Here is a 19,175-nt window from a genome sequence, read left to right as displayed (position 1 = left end):
TCATCTGTCTAATTGCTCTGGCCAGTGTTGCAAGAATTATGTTAAATAGAAGTGATGAAAGAGGGCATCCCTGTCTTTTTCCAGTTTTTAGAGAAAATGCTTCTATTTTCTGCCATTGTGTCCTAGAATGATGCGTTCCAATGTTGTTGCCATTGGCTATATAATCCATCAAATTGACAAATTTAGTTTTTATGTCAAAGTATCTATATGACAAAATATCACATGCTTGAATCTACTGGATTAGACAGGATAGACACAGGACATTTACCTAATAGCAAGCAATATTGAAGAGTGATGTTCTATAAATCACCAGGGGCAAATATTATGGATAATATGAACTATTTGGAGTTCAAATCTAGCACCTTGCCACAAATACATTGTGGTAAATGTGTTCTAATATAAATTTTCATTAAATAAATGAATAAATAAATAAAATAGAATGGTGTGGATACAGCTATCAGATGCTACTTTTATGAATTCTGTTCTAGAACATCCACCAGGTTTTACCTGGACTTTTCCAATCACAGTATTTCAAGCACCTCCCTGGAAGGACCCCTCCCATTCTGGTAAAGGCCAGTGACTCCTATGGTGTCATTTGTCAGAGTCTGTCTTAACTTCTAGGCTAATGAGGAATATGGCAAACCAGAAAACCACTACCATCACAATTCCAGATAATTTTGTGCATGGGAATTTATAGCCATCATATAAGTCTGAAGCTGCAGGCATTGGGACCACACTTAGAAAACCACTGCTCCAGCAGACTTCAACATTTAGAAGATTGGGGTGTATTTAGAACAGGTACTGGAAGAACATGACTCAAGATCACTTTGTTACAAGCAGGGGATGTTGCTGAAATTAGACACATACCACTACCACCACCAACAACAACAATAACATAAAGCTCTAAAATTGGTTATTGTGGAAATAATGATCAAACAGTATTTTAGATCATTTTTAACCATTAACATCATATTTTCAAAATTTTTCTTATCTAAGCCTTTTAAGAATTTCTCTCTCTCTCTCTCTCTCTCTCTCTCTCCTCTCTCCCTCTCTCTCTCTCTCTCTCTCTCTCTCTCACACACACACACACACACACACACAAATATACAAATACACACACATTTGTAAGCATGTATAAATATAAACACAGATTTTTTGAGTAACATTTCTGTCAGTTGAAAACAGTGTGTTACAATGGAACTTTGCAGTCACCATAAAATTTCTCATAAATTTTGCACTGCAGAGGACATTTCAGTTTCTTTCATTTTTTGTTGAAATTATTTTTCTTGATTTGTTAGCATCATTTGATTTCTGCTAAGAGTGGATATTCCAAATTTCTCTTACTTTATTGTTTTACTTCAATAACACTTATTTCCAAACATTTTATGTAACTTATTATATTGAAAAAAAATTCTGCATCTCATATAAATGTAAGTTTTCAGACAGCAGAAAACTTTTGTCCATTTTTTTTTCTTTGAATCTAATGTACATAAAAAAGTACCTGTAACAAGAAACCTTTGTTATTTCAATAAATTAATGAAAGAAAAATCATATGTGAAAGACCCCTAAGTGACAGAATGGAGTTGGGTGTCTCAGAGAATCCTATGTGTCATAAAGTTTTATTGTGTGATAGGTTACTCCTGCACCAAATAAAACTATTATTTTTAGTGCATATAATAAAATTTCCCTTTCATTTTCTAATTTGTTAGTACTTGTATTTTGGAATCTGTTAGCTTATTTTTGGAATAACAGTCTCACCCCTCCCTCATAAGAAGTTTTGAAGCAAGCCTAATTCTCTAAAAAATGTTGAGTGGCTCATATTATCACTAGAGTAATGTTTTAAGAGCACAAATCTAATCATATTACTCCCCTGCTTAAACTACTCTTTAGATCCTTGTGTTTACAAAGCTCACTGGCCCAAAATCTTTAAATGAACTCATGGGGCTGCAATTTATAATGTATCTTCATTGTAAAGTAAATTTTGTAATGGCCCTTGCACCCAAGAATTGTGTGCCAAGAAGGGGTAACTTCTGAAACTCAATTTTTACATCATGATAAGGGATTATAATAGATATGATTTTGTATGATCTCCAGGAGAACCAAATAAGAAAATAGTTTTTAATAACTATTCTTGCTGAGGTTAAGCATATTCTGGATATTTTTATAAAAGCACATCCTATTTGCATATACTTTGTATTATGTATTTTGTAACTAATATATATTTAATATTTTCAGCACTGGTCATTGAATTTAATAGAGTCAGTGGTTGATAATATAATCTATGAGACAGAACCTCAGAAGCCTTTAATGAGATATTTAATTGCCTCAAGGTAATCTGATAGTGAGGGGCATAAGATACCTTGGGAAAGACTGAAGAATTAAATACCCAATTGCAGTGCCAGGCTTCAAGTCAAATAAAAGTTGACATTATCTTCCCAGGGTCAACACTCCAGACTGCATTGTGATACTGAGGAAATTCATATCAAACTCATAATCTCTGTGAGAGGTCCTCTGAGGTATTCTTATCCATGTTTATATAAACAGTAGCATGGAGATTCGGCAGAACTAACATCCCAATATGTGGGGACAGAAGTAAGTGTGTCACCATGGAAAAGTTTTTTTTTTTTTTTGGTATGGTTGAGAATGAATTTTAAATGCTCTTTTCACCATTGGGCCCAATGTATTTTCCATGAAATAAACACCTTTCTGGAAAGCTCTGTGGCAGTAACTTTACTTCCGGGTGATCCATCACGTTTATAGCTGATGCCCTGATTGCCCTCAACTGCAGATCTTTATGATGTCCACAGCCCTTGATGTTTAAATGCCAGTTAAAGGGATGCTCTCTCAAGTCTCCTCTCTTAAAAATGAATTCATCTTACCAATTCAAATACACTCCTCTGCCATCACTGTGCCACTTGTCATGCAGGCACTCACAACTGCTGTTTCATTTCATCATGATAATAACCACCATGTGCTCATTCCCTAATAGGAGACACCATTTAGGCCTAAACATATCAATTCTGGGAAGAGCATCATGAGCATGTGAGAGAAACTTTCAGAGACCATTCACTAACAGTGAGAGATGTCAGGTGTTGAGACAGTGAAATGAGGCAAAGTGATGTGGATGTTCCCCACTTTCCTTTGAGCAGAGATATCTCCCTGCAGTAATCATGTATTTAAAAAAAATCCACCACCAATGAATGAACATATTGTAATGTCTTAATATTATCCACTATTATATTAAAAGAGTAATGACTGACCCCTAAGAAATATTAAACTGCATTTTAAATGACATCTGGTGCCCCCCTTTTCTTGAATCACATATTCTTAGGGAAAAGTGTTGCTTTAACTTAGGAGTTGTGACCATTGGGAAAACAACTCTAGAAAAACAATTTTGTCAATGATTACTAAAACTACTTTTGAAATTTTGCATATTATAATTGTAATATACAGAGAAAATAAATTATAAATCATTCATTCAAAATTAATAGCCTATTATTTACAAAATATTTATATTTTTGCCATTCATATTAGGCCCCAACATGGCTCAGGTGGCACTGGTTTGTTCCCAGTTCATCAAATTAACCATCCTGATATTAGTATGTTGTTCCATATTATATGTGTTTTACTCTATACATCTATGTGGGGATTTCTCTCTCAAAATGTTCCTGAATTTGTAAAAAAAAATACTACATCACCATATGGTTTTTACTCAATAAACTCCTCAAGGATAAATATTTTTATAAAAGAAGATTTTCTAAAATATTTTGTGAGGAAGTAAAGAGCAACACACATAGGAACAGTCCAGAATGTGAGTACATTTTTGCTAGATTATTAAGATAAACTTCTAATGAGGCTGTAGCAAAAATACCCCATAGACTTCAAGAACAGACAGGAGATTTCCTCCTGCTGAACATGTTCTCAAGTCAGAGCTGCACACAACTTGGATACTCCTGAGGCAAAGAAGGCCCATGAGGTCATTGGACTAGCTGTTCTGTCACAGAGAAAACATATACCAGTAATTACCAATTTATACACTTAATACAACTAATAATTACAAAATACTGTCTTGAATTAATTAAATTTATTTTTGAATGAAAATGTTTAATTTTTTAGTAGACCATATTTATGTTACTGCCAGATAAATGAGATTTTACTGTCAGAAAGTGATAACTCAATGCTCTCTGATAAAGAATGTAAGTCAAAGGAGACTTTAAGCATCAATTACGTGTCCCCATGTGAAGTAGCAAAACTCCTGTTTATGAGGTTGATGCATTTCTGTATCACCTGACAACAATGATCTCATCTGAAAGAGAACAGAAGTATGGGCACAGCCTGGCACCTCAAGAAACCTTAGTAGACATAAGGCCACAGTGATGTCTTAGAGACCATCTGGAGTACTGCGTACATGGCATATGTTAAGGGTGTCTGAGTGGCAGACAACTCCCCCATGCTAGGTGTGTGAGTGGCAAACCACTTACCCATAGGCACAGCCCTGGGCATGAGGCTGTGTGTTGCAGTCCGTGCTCTTGGTCCGTGCTCTTGCTCCATGGCGTACTGCTCAATTGGTTACTGCATGGAAAGTTGGCCAGAAATTGTATCGGTGGCTGCCCTTAATCTGCTTAGCCACTGCCTGAGTATATACACATAGTAACTGCAAAATGAAATCAGACCTGCTTCCTGCTTGGTCTTTTGAGGTCTTGATTAGCCACTTCATAGCCAGTCTCTTCTACACTGTTCTATGGACTTTCTCACTGGATGAGAAAGAACCCACACAACCATCAGTGCATAGCACTTGTCTTTTTTGAAGGTTTGAAAAAAACTCCTTGTAATGTGACTTTCCTGACCTCTAATGAATGTCGGTATGTTTAACATCTCCATCACCACATCTTTGATATTTGGATATTTTCTCACTTAATCCTTGTACCAGGGAAGGTTATTTCTCCATGAATTCCTCCAATTCCTCACTTCTCTGTAAGCATTTGTAAGCCTGGGGATAATGAAAAGCACTTTCTCTATCCTGCCATTCTCCAGAATGACAGTCCCTTCACGCTCTTTTAAGCAGCATTCAGCTTGTCAATGAGATGGTATTTTTCTTTATCTATGCAGAGGTTTTCACTTTTATTCACACTGCTTTCACATCTTACCTGCAAGTCAACCTCTAACTGATGGAACAATTCTGAGTAAGAAAATAAAAAACTCACCAATAAAGTGATGATAGGTAGGCCTACTGACCTCTTCTATAGAGGTTATAAAAACTGAGTTGTGGTCTCAGGTTATTGGGAGAAAATAACTTCAGTTTCAACTCACTAAGCTTGTCATATTTTAGCCTAAACTCAATCTCCACAGGGAATTCCAGCTCTTCCAAGGCATCTATTTACCACAGGACTCTGCAAAGAAACCATGGATCCACTAGCTACAACATAAACCAGGGGATCATCCCAACATTTGCCTGGGACCAAACCAAACCACTAACTGTTCCTCTTCTGCAGGATTCAACACCCTTGCAATGAAAGTCATATTCACTAATGAAAAAAAATCTAGTACAATTTTCAACTGCCTTTACCATATGCAGCTTTGCTTTGATTTTGATCAACATAGTAATCACTAATAAAACATTTTAGACTAAAAAATCATGATAAACAATTTTTAAAATATTTATTTAATAAATATTTATTTTCTAATTGTAGATGAACACAATTCTGTTTTTTTCTAAGAGAGAGTGAGAGAGGAGAGAGAGAGAGAATTTTTAATATTTATTTTTTAGTTCTCGGCGGACACAACATCTTTGTTGGTATGTGGTGCTGAGGATCGAACCCGGGAAGCACGCATGCCAGGCGAGCCCGCTACCGCTTGAGCCACATCCCCAGGCCCAAACACAATTCTTTATTTCATTTATATGTGGCACTGAGGTTTTAACCCAGTGCCTCACATGTGCTAGGTGATCACTCTACCACTGAGGCAAAATCCCAGTCTCTCATGATATACACTTTGATGTCTACATTTTTTTTCATAATAGTGTTTTGATTCATCCATGTTTTTCTGTGGATAAGCAGTTTACTTGTTTTATTTAATCTATTTATTTATTTATTTATTTATTTTGCACCATGGATGAAACCTAGGGGCACTGAGCCACATCCCTAGCCCTTTAATTAATTAATTAATTAATTAATTTTTTGACAGAATCTCTCTAATTTTCTTAGAACCTTTTTAAGTGGCTGAGGCTGGATTTGAATTATGATCCTCCTGCCTCAGCCTCCCAAAGTTCTGGGATTACAGGCATCGCTCTCATTAGTATCATTGCTATTTAAATATTCAAGTATTGTTGTTTGTACCAGTTTTAGTTTCACAACTTGCACATAATTTTTTCCTTAAAGTTACTGAACTTTCATTTTATTTATATTTCTACATTAATGCTTCAATTACATCAAATCTAGATTTAATGAGTTTGATTAGTTTATTTGCATACTTGCATATATCAGGCTTTGATTGAATACACCTCTTTTGATGTCCCCCCCCCTTCTCTCTCTCATCCCAATATATTTTACAAATAATCTGTCTTTTTCTTCTTCTCATTGCCCTTCCTTTACTTTCCACAAGGGAGAGAATTTGTATGTTACAAATATTTTCGTAACTAATTTTATGTGACACATTAATATCTAATTACATCAATTGTTCTGCAAATAAGATGTTTCATTATTCCTTATCACATAATATAGGTCCATTGTGTGTATATGACACTTTTTTCCCCCTACATCTGTCTTTGGAAATGCAGCTATGTTGATACCATATCTTGTTGTAAATAGTACCACATTAAACATGGTTATGAAGGTATCTCATATGTATGTCCCAAATATATATACCAGGAGTATATATCCATTTCCATATATATATATGGAAATCACCCATCTTGGGGTGAGATAATATCCTAATGAAAGTTTAAAGTGCATTTACATAATTGAAGATCATGTTAAGCCCTCCTACTACACATACTTTTTTGGGCACCATAACATCCAGTTTCCTGCCCCTACCCCACCCAACCCTGTAACCTAAAAAGTGGTCATGATACTGGCCTTCTCAGGTAACCCACAGCCCCTCTACTGTCATCTAATGTAGAGCTACTGTTATGTGAATAACCCTGTCCTGAGCTTCCAGGATCCCTGGGTCTATTAAGGCCTTGGGCTCAAACACTGGTGCCCACCTCCCACCACTTTTAACATTAGAAAAAGGTCTGGCTCACTTCAGGGAAGCTAAAACACACACTGGAACCCACCTGAGCCCAGCCTGGCCCAGAGCACAACCTGTCTTTCCCCATCTCCTTCTGTCAGTATGAAGGTGGTACACTCTCCATTGCCCAGGGAACAAGGGCCACTAGAGTTGTGCCACCACCAATTTTTGCCACACTTAGCACAGTAAGGCCACTCAAAAATTCCTGTTGGCATTCATATAGCTCCTTTTGTTTGAAGACATATGGAGAGGGGCAGGAAGGAGGAAAACTTCTGCACCCACACCAGGTCAAGAAAAAGACTGAGCAGACCCTGACACCAAACCAGCTTCTCTTCTAGGAATTCTTGGGCCTGGAAGCCTGAAGTGAGAGGGAAATGTCAGGCCCAAGTGGGGAAGACAGCATCAGCATGGGAATGGCTTGGGCAGGTGAGGGAGAAAGAGCCAATGTTCACTGTATTCAAATGATGGACATTGTAGCTAAGATAAAGATTAGTTTCCAACTATAGGTAGATGCAAACTATTATTGAATTAAATAGTTTCTATTTGAGTTTCTTTACAAAAGTCTTTTTTTTCTTAAGTTATTTTGTTCTCAGGTTAGAGTATTAACAGCAGATGCTTTCAGTTCATGGGAAATATAATTTTTAAAAAACAAAGAAACAAAAAGAATTCTTTGAATTAATACTAATGCTGTTAATGGAGGAAAAAATATTTGTTGAGACACATAAGGAAAATTGACAATATTAAAATCGTGTTTAGGATAGACTAGAAAGAAATCATAATTAATAAAATAATAAGTGCAAATCATCCAGAAAGATTTTTAAAAATTTGAAAATGCCTTTCCCCCACAAGCCTGCAGAACCCTAATTGGATTTGGTAGAAAATAGCAGCATAAAATCTTTTAGGTTCTAAGGTGGAGACTAAAGAACAAGAAAAACTGTTGATGGTTTCAGAAGTTCTTTTTCTTCTTATGAGCTTTTTAAAAATTATTATTACTTTTAATTTGGTGAAGAGGTACTGAAAAACTTCAATGGCCCAGGGGTATTTGCCCCACCTCTCCACTTCCTACTCCTTACACATGTATTTTTTTTCTTCTCAGTCCACCATTGATGGAGGAGGAGCAGGAGTAGTTGGGAAGGAGGATTTGGAGAGAAGGAGGAGGAGGGGAGAAGAAGGAGTTGGGGAGGAGGAGAAGGAGGAGAAGGAGATGAGGGAAGGAAGAGGAGGAGGAGTTGGGGAGGAAGAGGAGGGAAGGAGGACTTAAAGAGGAGGAGGAGGAGTTTGGAGGAGGAGGAGGAGAGGAGGGAAGGAGGAGGAGAGGAGGGAAGGAGGAGGAGGAGAAGTAGGAGTTGGAGAGAAGGAGTTGGGGAGGAGGAAAGCAGGAGAGGAGGAAAGCAGGAGAGGAGGAGGGGGAGGAGGAGGGGGAGAGGGAAGAGAAGGGGGAGGGGAGGAGGAGAGGGAGTAGAAGGAGGAGTTGGAGCAGGAGCGGGAGGAGTTGGAGGAGGAGGAGTTGGAGCAGGAGCGGGAGGAGTTGGAGGAGGAGGAGGAGGGGGAGGAAGAGGAGGAAAAAAGGGTGTTGGGGGAGGATCTCCATTGAAATTAAGAGCCAGGCAGCAGTTGTTAATAGGGGAACATGGCGGCCACAGCCTCAGCTACAGCTCTGGCCAGGAAGGTCAGCGCCCATGGCAGCCAGCACTTGACAGTGGGACTGACTGGAGCCGGTAATTGCGCCTTCCCCAGCTGGGAGTCAGGCGGGGCAGGGGAGGGAGCGGGCATCGGGTCCCCACTCCCAACCATGACTGCCCTTGCTGCGTGGAGCTCAGAGGAGCCTTGCAACCCGAGAGGGCTGTTATTGGGTGCGGGCACCACTGCCCGAGTGTGACGGAAACGGTAGTTGCATCCCAGAAGCCACGGAGCTGGGGAGTTGGGTTTGGGAGTGGGGAGGGCGGGATGCTGCTGGGGAGACGCGGAGTCCCCGGGACAGAAAGGAGGACTCCAGCTCCTTGTGAGAGTACTCGGGAGACGAGTCCCAGAGCACTAGGCAGGCAGAGGCTTCAGCCAGGTGCGGGCCAGAAATGAGCGCCCAGGAGGCGCGGCGGGTAGACAGGGCTCGGAGCGGCCCCCACTGGAGGAGCGAGTGCCTGCTGCCCAGAGGCTCAGGCTCTCCGAGGGCAGCGCGGCTAAGCTGGGCAGGTGACTCCGAGAAGGTGCATTGTTTGAGGGAAAGGCTTTGCGACTGCAGGGCAGGGTGGCTAAGGGGAAGTGATGGAGATGTGTGGAGGTGAAGCGGAGTGTCCAAGCCCACGGGCTGAGCCTCTAGGAGGAGGAGGTGGAGAAGAGGAGGAGGGAAGCCCCGGCCTGGCAGGCGGCTGGTCCATGTCAGCGCTGGGGCAGGGGGCAAGGGGCACCACTCGCTGGGGGCTGATGGGAAGGAGCTGCAGCGGGCAGGGCGGCAGCGTTCTGGGCGAGCTGGCCAGGCCGCGGTGGGGCAGGGAGCCTGGGGCCAGGCCGTACTGAGGACAGGGAACCAGGGGGCCAGATCGCGGAGGGGGAGGGGCCTGGGGCAGGGCCTCGGTGTAGGCAGAGAGCCCAGGGCTGATCTGCAGAGGCGGCAGGGAGCCAGGAGCCCAGCCTTAGTGGGGCCGGGTCTTGGGAACCAGGGGTCGGGCCTAGGTGGGCCAGGGAGCTGGGGGTGGGGCTGCGGTGGGCACGAGGAGCCTGGGGCCGGCTGTGTTGTTGCTGAGCTGCGCTCACACCTGACTTCAGTTTTTGGGTGCAGGCATGTGTGCTGGAGGCCTGCTGGGGCAAGGCGGGGGGGGGGCAGGAGGGGACCACCCATATTTCTTTAGCTTGTCCCTCACTTGTTTTACAAAATAAATTAGGCACAAATGCTAAGTCCTGTGAGGTAGCTAGTGTCCAGTGGCCTGTCTTCAGTCTCCTGCAGTGAATTGAAGGCAGGGCTGTGTAAATAGCCTTTCTGCTCCTCTCTCTGTTCTTAGAAGTGTGACTGTGTGGAGGTTTAACAGTGTCCACACCAGGAGGAGTACCTGTCTGGGTGTTCACTGAACTCTTTACTCTGGGCACTCCTGCTGTTTGCAGAAGGCCCAGAGGGCAACCAGAGACACTCATTTCACAGCAGAAGTTGAGACTCTCACTTTGGTGAGAGACTCCGATAGCACAGGCAATGTGCCTCCTGCGAAAGAAATGATTTCAAAGTATGTGAGATATTTTTCTGCACTAATCTAATATTTAACTACTTTTTGTAGGCTTTATGTTATCTAGTTCATGCTCTTTATTGGCCAGTAATTTTTTTCCCATGTATACATAAAATCATGCCAAAGGTACTCTGTGTAACCTTCTCATCCCAGCTAGCACCTGCCTGGTACCTGAGGAGGAGGAGGAGGAGTTGGGGAGAAGGAGTTGGGGAGGAAGAGGAGGGAAGGAGGAGGAGAGGAGGGGATATAGATATCTCTTTGTTGCAATGCCTTCTTGTGTTCTTTGGATATAGATATCTCTTTGTTGCAATGCCTTTTTGTGATCTGCAACAAAGAGATATCTATATCCAAAGAGTATTAAGAAGGTAAAAATAGTATATATAAATTAGCACTTTAAACTCCAAAAAAGGTATTTGGAATAATAGACTGAATTTGAAAGAAACAAGCCTGCACTGTAATTGTAGTTCTCTTAGAGACATAGACTAGAGCAGGCACCACATGAACTGATTTTTAATTTGTAAAATGACATAGTTAATTTGCTGAACTCTAAGATCTTTTCAGCTCAAAATTGTATTCATGGAGTTCTAAAAAAATGTTTCTTTATGAAAAGAACCAATCCCTCTCAATTTATTTTTTATTCATTATAATTAAATCATTCCTTTTTACATGGGATAAAAAAAGAAATTATTAAATTTATTTGAATACATCTGAATAACATTTGGTTATGCAGTCTGCCTATTTTAATGTTACTATGACTTGCAAAATTGAAAGCTGTGGAGGAATTCTAAGTTAATGGAAAAATCTCTAAACTTCTTTAAGGACGTTCATCTCAAAATGTGGTTTTAAAATTAGGCACTTCACCATCTGACACAAGAAGAGAAAGATAAGAAACCAAATAAAATACTAGCAAACTCTGACGAAAACTCTTTCCAAAATTAGACTTACTAATCTTCACATGAGAAACTCCATTTTCTACAGAGGGCTTATTCTTTAATATACAAGACTCCCTCTCCTCCCCACTAAACTTAGAAAAGTACACTGGTTTCTTGGGGCTTCTGCCCAAGTTTCTTCCTTATGAACCACTGACATTTCTGCAAACCTCCTCTAAATATTGTGAGAGATAAAAGTGGCTTTTTATTTGGAAAAGTAGTTGTGATTTAGGATTATCAGTGAAAGCCTGTGGGGCTTTATTGAATCATGTCAACAGCTGTCTGTAATAATGCGTACTTTGCTGGCCACAACATAATGTATAAAACAGTGTTATAAATCGGAAAAAAAATGTTTTTTTCATAATTTATCAGCATTATTATGGCACAAAATAATGCACTCTTATCAATAATACAGAGCTCTTTGTGAGCATTATGTGTTGTAGGTAATAAATTCAGCCTGTTCTCTGGCCTGCCAGAAGAGTTGTAAAGCAGTATATATTAGTTCACCCTTGTGATAATAAATAATTTTAGTATGTCTGTAGGCTCTAGCTAACATTTACTCTGAGGTCTTAAAGAACAGTGTGCTCTAAATGGTTCCAGAAGTATTTATACTGGCTCTGACTCTCCTTGGTAATGTTTCAGTGAATGATATGATCAGATAACAAGTAGCAGTATTTATCAAGTATTGATATAGTGATATCACCTGTAGTTTTATTGCCTGGAGTAGCTGATTTTGACTTAATTGGATCTGTAGTTCTTTGTGTCTATTTTTAATATGATTTTTTAAAAAGTGGTTTATACACTTGTGCACCTGTTCTAATACATATAACCCTTCTTTCTCAGTTATTTTTGCATGGATCAGAAATTGATAAGTCTTTACTGTTCTTGTTTTATCCTCTTGAAAAATTACAGACACCCTTATAGGAAATGTTTCTCTTGAAAATGAAATAGCCATCAATTCATCACCTTTTCATGTGTTCCAAATGGTAACATCTGCATTGGTAGCAAATCACAATTGATTATGTAAATAGAATTTAGAGACATGTTTACATAAACTGTGATAATAACCAAACTTTCTGTGTTTATTAATTTCTCCTATAATGACAGTAAGGGCGGTGATTTGTGCATAGGAAGAAAAACTCTGACATTAAATCATTCTTTTGGCTGAGAACATACAACTGAATTTTAACATGTTACAATTTTCTCACAGGAAAATAAAAAAGAAAAAAATTATAAGAGGCACTTTATTGAAGATAATAGCTTTTCTAAAAGGGGTAAAACATTTCATTTTGTTTTTATTTTCTTAAAACTTCATAGACTAATTCTGAGAAAGTGCTTAAGCACTTCCATATATATATTTGGATGTTGATGGGCCTTTATTTTGTTCATTTATTTATATGCAGTACTTAGATGGAACCTTGTGCCACAAACATGCTAAGCAAGTGTTCTACCACTGAGTCACAATCCCAGCTCCAGGCACAATCCCAGGTCTTTCAGCTCTTTCTTGATGTATAGAATTTCTCACCCATGCCTCTGCTGTCTTGATCTAAGTATCCATATATTTACTTCACACTGATAAAGTGATTTGATGCACATACACAATACCATTTACTGCAACAAAACAGCATGGTTTATAACTTAAATCCATTTTAAGCATTCAAGCTAATTAGAGTCATAAAGCTATAAGAATAGGGCCTTTTAATCCACTGGTATATTAACCTATATAAGATGGGTGGGCTTTTTATACAAAAATTCTGAAGTAGTCCTGAAGAATATTTGGATTGAAACAGGTGGAAAATAATGGTTGAGGCCCACTGCTCTTTTGTGTTGCACTAATATTAATGCAGAGACCATTAGGAGCACCACAACTAGCTGAGCTGAATAAAGATGGCCACTTTCTAAGAAAATCAGAATTTATATAATACAGGACCTTTTAGATCACATCAGGTTGACTCCTTTGGAAAGCAAATGTGTAAGCCATGCAGCTCACAAGACATGACAAGGCTCATCCACATTCCGCATGGCTTGTGAGGCCTCTGTTTGGCAGCAGAAGACCCTCAACACTGGCTCCCACAAAAGAGATTCCTGCAGTCCAATATTGGGATTAGAAAATTCTAGTAAACTATGGTGAAAGCAATTTTGAAGACAGATGCCTTCTGTTTGTTTCCAGAAAAAAAGACATTAAGGAAAATATGAGTGAAAAAGTCCTTTTCCATGAACTCCTTTTTGTTTTGCTTTGTGAGCATACCTTATAGAAGAAAATAGAATTCTGACTGTGAGGGGAAATCTGGACCTCCAGTGATTGTTATAGAAGAATAGGAAATGTTGACACCAAGGGTATGCTATGAAATATTTAGCATAGGACTGCCTACTTCTTTGAGAGAAGGCTCTGTGGTAAATAGAAAATGCTGGTAAAATCTTTTCTTTTGGTTCCATGAAGCCTAGAGTTTTATTTGATGTTTGAGATCCATTGTGCTTTAAAATATAATCTTCTTAGAATCCCTGCCATAGGTTTATATGAAAGGTGATTTAGAGTACTGTGGTGGGCTAAAATCCATTGCTCCTTTTTATGGGAAACATTTTCTACTAAAAAAGAATTTTTAAATTGCCAATACTCTTTAATAGGGAATTTTATACATCATTGAGTGGAGGCTTTCTTAAAATACTTTTATTCAAACACATCTTTTTTTGAGAGAGAGAGAGAGATTGATTTAATATTTATTTTTTAGTTTTTGGCGGACACAACATCTTTATTTGTACGTGGTGCTGAGGATCGAACCCATGGCCGTGCGCATGCCAGGCGAGCGCGCTACCACTTGAGCCACATCCCCAGCCCCCCCAAACACACCTTTTATTTAAAATATAGAAATGACTGGATTTTAAAAGCCAGTCATGTAAAAAAATTCAGACATTTTAAAATAAAAGTAAACAGATCACTCACATTATATTTTGAGAGAGAGAGAGAGAGAGAGAGAGAGAGAGAGAGAGAGAGAGAGAGAGAGAAGTTTAATATTTATTTTTTAGTTTTCGGAGGACACAACATCTTTGTTTGTATGTGGTGCTGAGAATGGATCCTGGGCTGCATGCATGCCAGGCAAGTGCGCTACAGCTTGAGCCACATCCTCAGCCCCAGGTTAATACATTCTTAAAAAGAAAATGCTGTGTAATAACCATAGCAATGGTATATTAATTTTAAAGAGCTTTTTAAGCTACTCTTTTAATACATATTTTCTCTTATCTTTCTAAAAACTACTAGAATGTGTAAATTTATAAATATATTAAAACAAGAGATCCTATGGCAATAAGTGACAAAACCTGATAAATTCAGTGCTAGAATTAACAGTTTTCTTGAATTGCAGGTCAATAATGTCTCTAATGCAGATAGTAAGCAAAAACATTAAAATAACTAAATAACTGTAATTGAAATGATTCAGCAAACTATTTGGCATGACCATATATGTCCTCAATTTTAATCAAATATATATTAGATTTATTTTATAATACATAGGTTAATTTATTCCTTTATGATCATTATCTCTTCCTTGATAAAAGACCTCTAGTAAACATCCTCATTTGGCCTCAGGATGTACGTACAGTAACAAAAAAAATCTCAATAGTTCTTTCTATTATATTCATAATATATTTTTCACATATCCCCAAGGCCTTTCACCTACTGGTCAGTAACATACAACAAGCAATATGAAAGTTCATGAAGTTTTGCAGTATAACATTGTTATCCTTCCACGCTATTTCTAAGAATTCTGTGTGCTTTAATGAAAACATAAAGGAAAATGAATATGTATTTATAAACCCAGAACTTGAAATGACACTGGACTTAAGAGATCAAGTTTATGAAGACAGGAGTTATGTGTTATGGCTTCTGTTTATCTGCAGAAGAGCTGTCAAGGTGAAAGGGGTTGTGTGAGAATGGCTTTAGGCCTGAGCCTAAGCAACTCCTGTAATGCCAGATTCATGGGACACCAATAGACCTCCAGGAGCTGAATCTGATGTAATCACACGAGAGTGTTTATTGTAAGCTCAAGCCTGGACTCACAACCATTTCAGATGCAGTGGTACCAAAGAGTGAGTCTCGGCCCTTAGTTCAGTGAGGATTAATAGATTTGGGGGGATACTATATGCATCACAACATCACACAGCCAATCATTTCACATCACAGAAAAGTCAAACTCTTAACTTTGATTAGCACAGTCATTGGCAGGAACAAGTTGGGTAAGGGTGATTGGTTAATTCAAGTTGTGGATACATTTGAACTAATTGGTTTAGGCCATGAGGGGTTGCAGGAGTGTATATGATAAACTTTCAGAGTTTCCTAATCATGTTACCAATCAACAAAACTACTTGGAAGGTCACCTGTCGGTTCAGGTATTTTCTCTGTCTCATGCTTTTTGTGGTAGCTAGGGGATTGCTATGGGTCCTAACCTAGTGTAACTGAGTCAGAATCACTTGGCATGGAAGATCTCTCCAGTTATTTACAGACAAACAACTCAGCAGGGTGGGTATGTGCCTAGGAGCACTCTGGGGTTTTTCACCCACAAGGGTAACTCCCCCCATTGGACAAGCTTTGCTCTGAGATAGAGGCCGGTTTCTCAAAAATGGAGTCACATCAGTTTCTCACTCCATTTAAAAAACTCCATTTTGAAACCTGAGGTCATTATTAGAGGTCATTTATCACCAGGCACACCCACAGAGCCCTCTAATATGGCCTCAGACAAATTACTTCCCCTCACCCTGATAAATTGAATAAAGCCTTTGGCAAGCTTTCCTCTCCTGATAAGAGTGAAAGGTGAGAATATCAGGATGAAGACCACCAGATCAGATATTTCTGACCTCAGGGTAAATGATGTCATGGAGAAATGTGGTGGCACCTGATAAGAATTACAAGGTGTGGTAAAAAAAAATCCCCAAATTTAGTAGAAAAAATAGAGTGAATAAACAGGGATTCAGCCAGCCTAAACAAGTATGTACTCCAGTTGGAGAGCCTGATGCGGACCTACACTGACATTCCATCACTTGCCATCATTTTCCTATTCTCTGTGTGATCCTCACTGCTCTCAAACTCTACCGCCTTGTCTGGACCTTTGTGAGAGCTGCAACTTCTCCCTGTGACTCTCTCCTCAACTGGTGATCCACTCCACACCAGATGCTCATCAGTTCAAAATCTTGTAGGTGGCAGAGGAGATTACAGTGACTAAGCCTTTAATCTCTCCTACTCTTGGCTGGGCCCTTCCAAAGCCTGATTTTAGGTAGTTTTTACTGAGTCTCTGGAAACAAAGAATTGAGAAACAGAATGCATCAGTGGAAAGCTTTCCAAGACTCATCCTGGTGAATATATAAATAGACTGCTACTTGCTTTCCAGATAGGCAACACCTACTATGTTCCTAAGTTTTTGTATTTTTCCAGAATTTTGGCCACTCTCCAGAAGGGGCTCGTGGTTTTGTGTCCAAGATATGTACCAGCTCCAAGCTCTGTGAAATGACCATGTCCTGGATTACTGAAAAGAATGCCAAGCATCTCAGAAAATGCAGAAATCAGTGTGACCTTTAAGGCTTTCAGTGGAGAAACCCTGCTCTGCTAAATAGCAACCCAAGTAGCATGATCAGGAACTGTCAATGACCTAGTGTTCATCTTGTGGAAAAGTCTGTCCCTGGGCTTCTTTCTTACCTATTGTTCAATTTCCCTGCTTGTCAGGAAGGTCTTTGCCTCAGGCCACCCCTTTGTGAAGCCTCAAGAAAGCAGTTTCAAAATGGAAATGAAGGGGCCTCACCTGTGGCTCTTTGGTAAAGTGCTTTGTGAAGGGATGTGTCTGAATCAACCTCTTGGCACTGTGTGAGGTGTGGATTAGATTCTCAGAACCCCAAGAAACTAAATAAACATCCCATGTGTCCATCCAAAAGTATAATTACAGAAAAAAACAGTAATTTTGGATTAAGTCTCTCGCCTTTTTCTGGTAAGGCTCCTGACCTCTATTTAGTGAGAAAAGGGATTCTTTGGTCAAATGAGGTGTTCCAAGCCCTGCAGTTGCTAGCATATATGTGGTTGGGTTTTTTCATGACTCTAAGACACATAAAGAATCTACCCCCAGCAGTCAGTAGGCCTCTAATTTGAGAAGTAGGGCAGTATTAAATGAAGTCTCCTACTTAATCTTATCTAAAATTAGTCAAGTTCCCAATGAAGCTACAGATACAAAATTTCTATCAACATTCTCTGTTTGATTTGCCAAAGTCAGTTGTAGTCATATCCTATGGAGTGATAGTCATATCCTTTCACTAACTTTAGCATCCCAGATCTAGTCTCTTTATTTTTCAAAGCCAGCTTCCCAGTTCCTTCTCTGCCTCAAGGCCTCCCATTCCCATGGGTGAGCCCACTGCCCCTTGTCTAAAGCAGTGTATTCTCACTTGAGTAACTCCTCATGCTCTATCTAGTGAGTGTCTCCTTCAATTATCTGTTCACAAAAAGAACATGGAACTACAAACTTTGTCATTGCATCCATCTGGCAAGAACACCTTTCATGATTAGAAATTGAAAACAACTAGAAATAGAAGAAATAAAAACAGCTGGGTGATATGGTGTATACCTGTAATCCCAGCTATTCAAAGTCCAAGGCAGAAAAAACATAAGTTCTAAACCACCCTCAACCCCTTGACCAGATTCTGTCTCAACATTTTTGAAAGGGTCAGGATTTAGTTCTGTGGTTGGGAGAATGCCTGCCTAGCATGTGTGAGACCATGAATGCAATTCTTGATACTGAAAAAAAAAATGCAAACAGCAACAAAATAAAGATCACACATAAGAAATGACTTTCTAATACATTAAATAATCAAAAAATAAAATATTTTTCCCAAAATGGAACAAAGCCCCAGGCTGCCTCCAGGGCAGTCATTGCCAGTCCACCCCAGAGCACTCCACCAGCCCCACCTTGTTCTCCAGCTGTGCACCTTCTGGGTTGACCAACAAGGGACAAGTTTCCCTGGGCTCAGCTCAGAAGGGCCTGTCTAAGGCTGTTTGAGTCATGCTTGGGGGGTCTTTAGCCTCCCTGGGGGTTACCTGTGCAGACACTGGCCCAGGAGGTCCCCAAGACTAACTTGCCAGCCACACTGTCACCTGCAATGTGTTATGTAGAGAAGTGTTCTAGTGTGACTGTACCCATGGCCAGGGCGGGGCCAACAGGGAGAAAAATACTGATAATTATCCCCAAATAAATAGATGAATAAAACTGCCCCACCCACATGACACTCAGTCATTGGGTCAAGAGAGTTTAGCAAAGCCCAGATCTGGGGTCTGAGGGACCCCAATCTACCCACTGTTGTCACCCAGGAGTTGACATCGAACAGCCACACCAGCTCTGTGTCCACAGGGCCTGTTAGGTGGCCCTGGAGAAGGCCCAGGCACAGCTCTTCTGTTAGTCTCCTGGGGGACCTTCCCAAGCCCCAGTGTCATCAGCACCCCCTGGAACCTGGAGGTGCAGAGGGAGTACTGTGGGCCTCCTCTCAGACCCTCAGTGATGTCAGCTCATTCCTGCCGCAGGGCCTCAGCACAGGTGGCTCCCCTGGCCTTAATGCTGAGACTTCTAATGCTGCCTGCAGTCTTCACCCTCCAGCCGCCTTTCTGACCGGGCTGCCCTCCTCCCCTACCCTTCAGCTCCTCTTCACTTCCTCAGGGTCACCTACTGAATCTCTCAGTTTGACCTCCATGGTGTTTTCTTTGCTCAATGTAGGTCTTCCCACTCAACAGGGTGCCAGCAGGGTCCAAGGTGGTACCCGCACTATTCCCCAGGGCTGTAGAGCT

At 40.2% G+C, this 19,175-nt stretch overlaps 1 protein-coding gene across 1 annotated transcript in view; it reads left to right on the top strand.

Annotated features, from left to right (window-relative positions):
* LOC144371425 (uncharacterized) overlaps nt 1-19,175 on the top strand; it is a gene marked incomplete at its 5' end in the record, with an annotated part of 231,955 nt that overhangs the window by 62,090 nt on the left and 150,690 nt on the right. The gene's annotated exons all lie outside the window — the stretch shown is intronic.

The sequence above is a fragment of the Ictidomys tridecemlineatus genome, chromosome 16, assembly GCF_052094955.1.
Source record: "Ictidomys tridecemlineatus isolate mIctTri1 chromosome 16, mIctTri1.hap1, whole genome shotgun sequence".
In the NCBI taxonomy this organism is placed as follows: domain Eukaryota; kingdom Metazoa; phylum Chordata; class Mammalia; order Rodentia; family Sciuridae; genus Ictidomys; species Ictidomys tridecemlineatus.
This window is presented reverse-complemented; position numbering and strand designations above follow the sequence as displayed.